The sequence below is a fragment of the Jaculus jaculus genome, chromosome X (genome assembly GCF_020740685.1).
Source record: "Jaculus jaculus isolate mJacJac1 chromosome X, mJacJac1.mat.Y.cur, whole genome shotgun sequence".
Lineage (NCBI taxonomy): Eukaryota > Metazoa > Chordata > Mammalia > Rodentia > Dipodidae > Jaculus > Jaculus jaculus.
The window spans coordinates 141,670,519-141,678,562 of NC_059125.1; the positions used below are offsets into that span (position 1 = coordinate 141,670,519).

The 8,044-nt window shown below is 34.4% G+C and overlaps 1 pseudogene; it reads right to left on the reverse strand.

The window, feature by feature from the left end:
* Nucleotides 1-5,295: 5,295 nt before the first annotated feature.
* Nucleotides 5,296-5,599, reverse strand: LOC101611853 (annotated as a pseudogene).
* Between the last annotated feature and the right edge of the window lie 2,445 nt (nucleotides 5,600-8,044).

Here is an 8,044-nt window from a genome sequence, read left to right on the forward strand (position 1 = left end):
GAATGAAGTCTCTGCAGATCTTTATTCATAAACAGTTTTAGGAGATTCTCCATATCCCTGACAAGGGTACTTAACTTCCAGTTTTGAACAATGGAAATCTCGTTCCTGGATTATTCTTAATAATAATAAAGTCATATATTGATATGATATACAATGAACAAAATTTTTATTGCATCATATATATTATCATGATGGGAAATATGCTTTTTCAAGAACCAAATACTGGTAATCAAAAACAATTAAATGAGGTATAATTTTCTCCTATAAGATTAACAGAAATTTTAAAAAGTGTTAACATTGATATTGCTAGACTTAAATTTGTTTCTAATTATTTTACTATTGAAATCAGAGTAGCTTAAAAAATAATGAGATTGATAATATGGTTCAATTATACAGGGAAGTCTATCATACAGAAATCTCTGCCACAGTATTACTAGAAAAATGATAGAAAATTACAACTACTGATGGTATAAGGTCTACTTGACAATTGTTAAGTAGAAATTGAGTAGAAATTTGACTTATACACATTCAAACACAAATACTTAAGTTTTTAGGAGGATCTAATACAAAATACCATTGATATTTGTGTGTTTGGTTCCTACTTTCTTCATTATGACCTAGTGGGAAAGTCTAATCTACAAATGGCTTAATAATTAAGTCATTTGCCAACAAAGCCTCAGTTTGAATGCCATGGACACACATAAGCCAGATGCACAACAGGGTGCATGTGTCTGGAGTTTGTTTCCAGTGGATAGAGGCCCTGGCATGCCCATTCTCTCTTTGGCTCTATCTGCCTTTCTCTCTCTCTCATAAATAAATAAATAAATAAAATATTTTTAAAAACTCCTTCTAAAATTAAGTATACTTTCCCCACTAGAAGGCAAATGTATAGGAACCTTTATAAGATGATCTTATTTAGTGACAGATAGGTTCTATAGATTAAAGACAAGGCATGAGGAAGTTGATCTGGTTTGTTCAGGATCAAATTTTTAAATGTTATCATTTCTTTTTGTTAATAATTTTAGTTGTTCTTAAGTAAATCATTGTTCTACCTAATGATCCTTATTTGTTTGTGTAATAAAAGTTAAATGATAAAAAACAACCATAGAGTGAGGGAGAGGTGGCTTAGTGGTTAAGGCACTGGCCTACAAAGCCAATGGACTCAGGTTTGATTCCTCAGGACCCTTTTAAGCCATATGCAAAAGGTGGTGCATACATCTGGAGTTCTTTTGCAGAAGGTAGATGTCCTAATGTGCCCATCCTTTCTCCTGTCTTTTGCTCTCTCTCTCTCTGTCACTCATCTGCCATTTTCTCTCAAATACATAATAAATAAATAAATAAATAAATATAAACACAGAGGAAAAATAGGCAAAGCGCAAAAAAGATAATTCATATTTAAGTAAAGATATTAATGTGATAGATAAATGCATATGTTAAGGTTCCATTAGTTCATAATCAATTAAAGAAATGTCAATGAGATGTGATTCAGCAATATCATTGGCAATTAAAAAAATTATTTCTTCACTATGTTATGTATTTATTTATTTATTTATTTATTTATTTATTTATTTATTTATTTTGTGATGGTGGGTTGAACCAAGGCCTGATCCATGCTAGTCAAATGCTCTATTGCTGAACCATATCCTTGACCTTGAAAGAGCTTTTTAGTTTTCTTTTAATTAATTAATTAATTTAAGAGAGAGAGAGTGATCATGGAAGACCTTAAGCCATTACAAACTAACTCCAGATGCATGTGATACCTTGTGTATCTGGCTTATGTGGGTTCTGGGCAATTGAATCTAGGTACTTTGGCTTTGGAGGCAAGTGCCTTAACCACTAAGCAATCTCTCCAGCCCTTGAAAGAGCTTTTAAAATAAGAGTTATTGTTGACTGATTTAAGAAAGGTATGGATGACAGGCATACATGTATGACACCCTACCATAATTCAAGCATTCCAGAGAAGAACTCAGGTTATCCCTGAGGCAAGCTACCTAGCTACCTGTATCAGGGACCTCTAGGTTCAAATAACAGATTCTGTCTCAGTAAATAAGGTAGAAAGTGATAGAGGAAAAATAAACCCAACATCATCATCTGTCCTGTATGTATACAGATGCAGAAAATTTATTTGAATAAAACAGGAAGGAAAGTGTATATATACTGCTGGTGGGGACATTAGTTAGGATTGTATTTGTGGAAGTCATGATGGCAATGAGTATATGAAGTCATTCTTCTTATTGTCTCTAAAATTCGAATTCAACAAATGTACCAAATAAGTATTTAGGAAAGTTATCAATTATTATTGATATTTATTGGAAATTTTTATGCAGTTAGTTTATGAAAACAATTTTAATATACATTGTTTATGTCTATTAAGACCTCACACTTCCTTTGATAATTGTCATAGGAATAGTCACATGACCTCTGTTAATTCGTTATGCTCATTGCTCACTTGTCTTTATTTTCCTGACCTCTTTACTGTAAAAAAGCACCAGATATATATATATATATATATTTTGTAAATTTTCTCTTTCAGAGTTTACTGAACTGAGGAGTTATATGAGGAGCTTGGAGAAGAATATAAAAGAGAAAACACCTAAGCAAAAAGGTCAAGAGATATAGCTGGAAGAGTAGATCAATTGGGTCTAATCTTCACCCATTTATAAAAAAAAAAGTGTTTTACTGTCTCCTTTTACCACCTCAATAAATGAAAATTATAGTCCTCTTGATAGGACAAAATAACTTGAAATCATGCTTTGTGTATCTTTCCATTCACATTTCACATTAAAACTGTGAAGATACTGACTTCAATTTTCATAATCCAATTAACAGATACTAGTGTAATTTGAGTCACCAAGAACTTGTAGAAAAATTTACTTTCTAACTTGATTCTTTTTTGTTCCCTAATGCTTCTATTCTGTTCCAAAGCCTTTTGCAGGAATTCTTAGTGATCTAGCTTTCCATTACTTCTCTAATTGTATCTCCTAACCTCAGTACACTATTTATGCTTATAAACTTCTCCAATTATTTTCCCAATAGTACACAGTGATTCTTTAAAGAATAGATATGATGGTTTTAGCCCCTGCTTGAAAGAGTTCAATGACTTTCAATCATAATTCTTAATATAGTTAGCTTGTAAAGTCCCACTGGTCTGGCACCCCAGTTGTGACTCTGATTTCATGCCCAAGCTATCTTCCTCTCCTAATATAGCCTCAGGTTCACTAGCCTCCTTACTGTGCCTCATGCATACCAGCCATACTTCTACCTCAGGGCATTTACAGTTGCTGTCTCACTGTCTGGAATTTTTACCCATAAATCTTCCTGGCTTATTCCATATTTTCCACAGTTCTTTCTTTAAATATTACACAATCAGAGAAGTCTTCTCTGAGCACATGAAGTAATATAGGAGTTGCTGTAATTCCCTGTTTCTTTGACCATGCCTTATTTTCTACATAGCACTTATGATTATCTGTCTTAAAATATCTTTCATTTATTTTTATTTTTTCTGTCACACCTTTGCCTACATAGAATTAATCACTAGAAGGAATAGACTTATGGTGGGTATATAATGTCATACATATTTATTAAGTAACTAAGTGGATGTTTTATTTTATTTTTTGTTAATTCTTATTTATTTTATAGTGACAGAGAGAGAGAAAGATAAAGAGGGAGAGAGAGAGAGAGAGAGAGAGAGAGAGAGAGAGAGAGAGAGAGAGAGAGGGAGAGGGAGAGAGAGAAAGAGAGAGAATGGGTAGGCCAGGGCTTCCAGCCACTGCAAATGAACTCCAGACACTTGCGCCCCCTTGTGCATCTGGCTAACGTGGCTCCTGGGGAACCAAGCCTCGAACCAGGGTCCTTAGGCTTCACAGCCAAGCGCTTAACTGCTAATCCATCTCTCAAGCCCTGTTTTAATTTTTATTATGTATATATAAGTATGGATATCTTATAGGGTTAGGAAAAAGGATGTTGATAGGCTAAGATATTGACAGTGGTCTCAGTTTATGGTAAAATTAGCTTATATTAGTTATTGTTATTTTCTAGTTTGGTTATCTATATTTCTATAACAAATGCTCTAGTTTGAAAACAAAAAAAAATAAACTAATCTTTAGCATACATTGAGAATGAGAAAACTCTACCATCTCCTTTTCCAAAATGTTAAAGGAAAACTGGACAGTAGCTGAAATATTAGACATTAATATATTTAGGAGATACTAAGATCTTAGAAATAGTATTTCAGTTTAGAACTGGGTGCAATTCCCAAGGCTAAATGGATAAATGGAGATTTATAGCCAAAGGCAGGGTTGGGGTGTACCTGAATGCAAAAGTTGCTAAGTAACATCAATATTTCAAGGGGTAAGATCTAAACAAACTGAACTAACTGTATTCTTGCTACAGGCAGGCTAGCAGAGTCACATTTTACCTAAGAAATACGAATTGAGGCTCTACTGCATACAGACCAGGAATGATCAGGTGTGAAATGGGAACAATTAGTATTAACCTGACTTAGGAAGATTCTTGCCACCAATGTGTCATGTAGATTCAACAAGAACAAATAGCAAGGTCTAGGTGTATAGGGATTAGAGAAGCTTGACCAGAGTCTGTTCAAGGAGACCACTCTTATCACTCTATGATTTCGTTGGTGTCCCAGAAGGGATGGAAAGAGGAACATGCAATGCAATGAGGAGTCATGATTGTAGGAATATGTCTGTCTTGTAAACTGATGTAAGAAACTGATACATAATGGAACACATGTTGGGGATCCTGAGTCATGATTCCAAATATTTTTGCTTAGCTCTCCACACAGAGCCTCACATGGCTGAAACAAACTGTTTTCTCATGCACTGGAGTGTGGGTTAGGGAAATAAATTCTTCAAAGACTGATGAGGTCATTGACAGAATTAGTTTCTAATGTTGCTGTAAGATAGACATATAAATATTCTTGCTGTCTCTAAACTGGAGACTGTCCTCAACTTCTTGGACCCCCTCTGGTCTTCTCTCACAGGATAAACATCTGAACCTAGTAAAGATAGCTGTGATTAGATTAGACCCATCTGCCTAATCTTTCTGTCTTAAATCACACAAGGTTCATAGTTAAACTATTTCTGTTAAATTTACATCTGCCCTTGGATTATTAGTTTCTGATTAAGAAAGCAGACGAAGATATGTTCACAGTAGCAGAATTTTATGATTCATCTCAAAATTATTCTCACCATATGAAAGCAACTTAAATCCATGAGAACCACGTGTTTTTGTTCAAGCAGGCTACAGCTAGGAGAGTCCTGGGATAGGACACGTGTGCTAGAAACCAATGGGCAGGAGCACATTCACATCAAGACGCTTGAGATTATGGGTCCTCAGTGTGGGTTTCTTCCCTTCTAACACTGGGATGTCCATCTTAGGTGGTTGTAAGGTGGCTGAATCTTCAGCCATTCAGGAATCTTGGGCACTCATCAGCTCCATGGGAGAGGGTTTCTGCCCGCCCCCCCCCCCCCTTGTAGGTCTGGATGTTGAAGCCTCCAGAATCAGATTTCTTCAGATGTCTTGGGCCAAAGAAGCTCCATTTATCTCATGAGTTTCCATCATTCTCAATTCCAGGATCCATGGTGCTGAGATTTCAGCCAGCAAGGGTGCAGATGGGGCCAGAGGGGAACCAGCTTCTGGATTTCTGCTTAGGGGACAAGTGAGGGGTGCTTCTTGAGGTAAACTGGGATGAGGTACTTTATGTACTAAGTGGGCATGCATGTACTTTTAAATGTGCATCTTATTAAGGGAGGGGATTGTCCTTTATTGGGGGGAATCCTGAATTAATGTACAACATAAAAACCTTAGATGATGTTCTGTGCTTTTATATCTCTAGTTGGCAAAGTTTCATTTTTTAGAATTTAATTTCATTAGGGAAAATTAACTTAAAATTATTTAATTCATCATTAAATTGATTAAATTGATTATTTTATATTAACTAAATTTATTTTTATCCTGGAAAGCAATAATAAAAAATATTGAAAAATAGTCTTTAGGGATAGTTTGGTGAGTACTTGCTAGCCAACTCAGTGCAGTGATTTGTAGAACTGTCACAGTTACCTCTGGGACTTCTGTACTTTTACTTTGGGAGAATATTCACATGGGGGCATGAGCATAAAATCTATGTATCATGATAACTTAAACTCACTTAAATCTTTGTCTGTTAGCTTTCAAATTAGCTGAACTCTTTAATTTTCATACCAGTACAAGAATCCAAAAACACATATGAATCTAATGTATAATGGACAAGTCCATAAAGCAGAAATATCCTTGTAAACTTTAAATAAACTTTGGTCAGTCATACCAAAATTTAAAGTAGACATGTATTTTACAAAGCCTATAGACCTATCTTAGTAGTTGTAATTTTGCATATCTGTTGCAAGGAAATTTTTCAGACATACAAAAATATCAACTGCAGAAAATTTATTGGAAACACAATGGAAAAATATATAGCACAAAGAAAATGTCACAATAAATTATCCCATATCCGTATATAGGAATACTGAAATTGGTATGATTCCTATGTAGCTTGAATGTGTTCTTCAACAGTTTCATATATGGAAATTTAATTTACATTGTGAGGAATTAAGAAATCAAGGAATTAATCACACTATGGTATTTATAGGTAGGCCTTTAGATTCGATCAGATCATCAAAGTGGGGCCCCCCAAAATTGAGCAAATAGAGATATCAGAGAACATACAGAGCAATACTCCCTGCCCTTTTTGCCATGTGATGCCTAGTTCCACGCCATGATTCTGCCAGCAAAATTTTGGGTACTTAGTCTGCAGGCAAGCACCTTAACTGCTGAGCCATCTGCCCAGCCCCTGTGGCTACTTAATCTTGTACCTCCTAATCTGTGAGAAAACACAAATTTCTTCCTTTATAATTTACCCAAATTATTGTATTGTGTTACTAACAACAGAAAAAAATCTAATTTAAGTTAGAAATGAGAACTCTAAAAAGATAAGTAATAGCAGCATAAGTGGGCTGGGCAATACAGGAGCAGAGGGAAAGTGTTAACCAAAATATGTACATTAATAAAGAAAATAGTAACATTATGTAAATACTTATGTAATGTTCCTAAAATATTGAAATAATATATAGTGAAAAATTACATTATAGAGTAAGATATCTTATGTGCATAAAACATATAAAGAAATATACACTAACTCAGAGCTTTCCAAAGGTCCTAAACTCCCTAAGCTCTTAGTATCTCAGTAAGTTTTATGGTGTTTTGAGCCAAAAAAAATATCTAATAATTTTGTTTATTTAAGGTCAGGAGCAAACAATTTAACATGTATTCATATCCTATCAATTTAGTAGCTGTGTGAAATGCATATAATTGACAGACAAAATTTAAAGCAAAATAGATCTTATTGATTTAAAATTATTGTTTGAAGAAAAAATAAGAGTATAAGTGCTACTTGATTTTAGTATGACTTTCTATGAATTTATTTAGAAATAGATAAATAGTACCAAGGTTCCAAGATTATAAATAATATTATTTTTGTTCATTTGTTTTATATATATATATATATAAATTTGTGTGTTTGAATATTTCTTGCAGTTCAAATGTATTGCTTTTATAATTAATAAAATAAGCCTGACCAAAAGTTGAGAAGCCCTGTTAAGAAACAATGTATATTCAGAGGCATGTATTGTGTTTCTGTTGAATACTTTCTGCTCTCCTTTGCTGTCATCACTAAGTCCTATTTGTTATTAGAAATTTTAGCTCCCAGGGCTGGGAATGTAGCTTCATTTTGGCAGTGTTTGAGTAGCATGCATGAGGTCCTGGTTTCAATGTCCAAGACCACATAAACTGCCCTGTTGACACTTACCAGAAATGCCAGCATTCAGGAGGTAGAGGTAGGACATCCGAAGTTCAAAGTCACCCTCAGTTACCTAGCCAGTTGGAGGCTAGCCTGACCATTCATGATCCTTTCTCATGTCTCTTCATGCAGAGATTATGTCAAGAAAATAATCAATACCAAAGGAGATGTCCTTTATATCATTAGCTCCAAGAA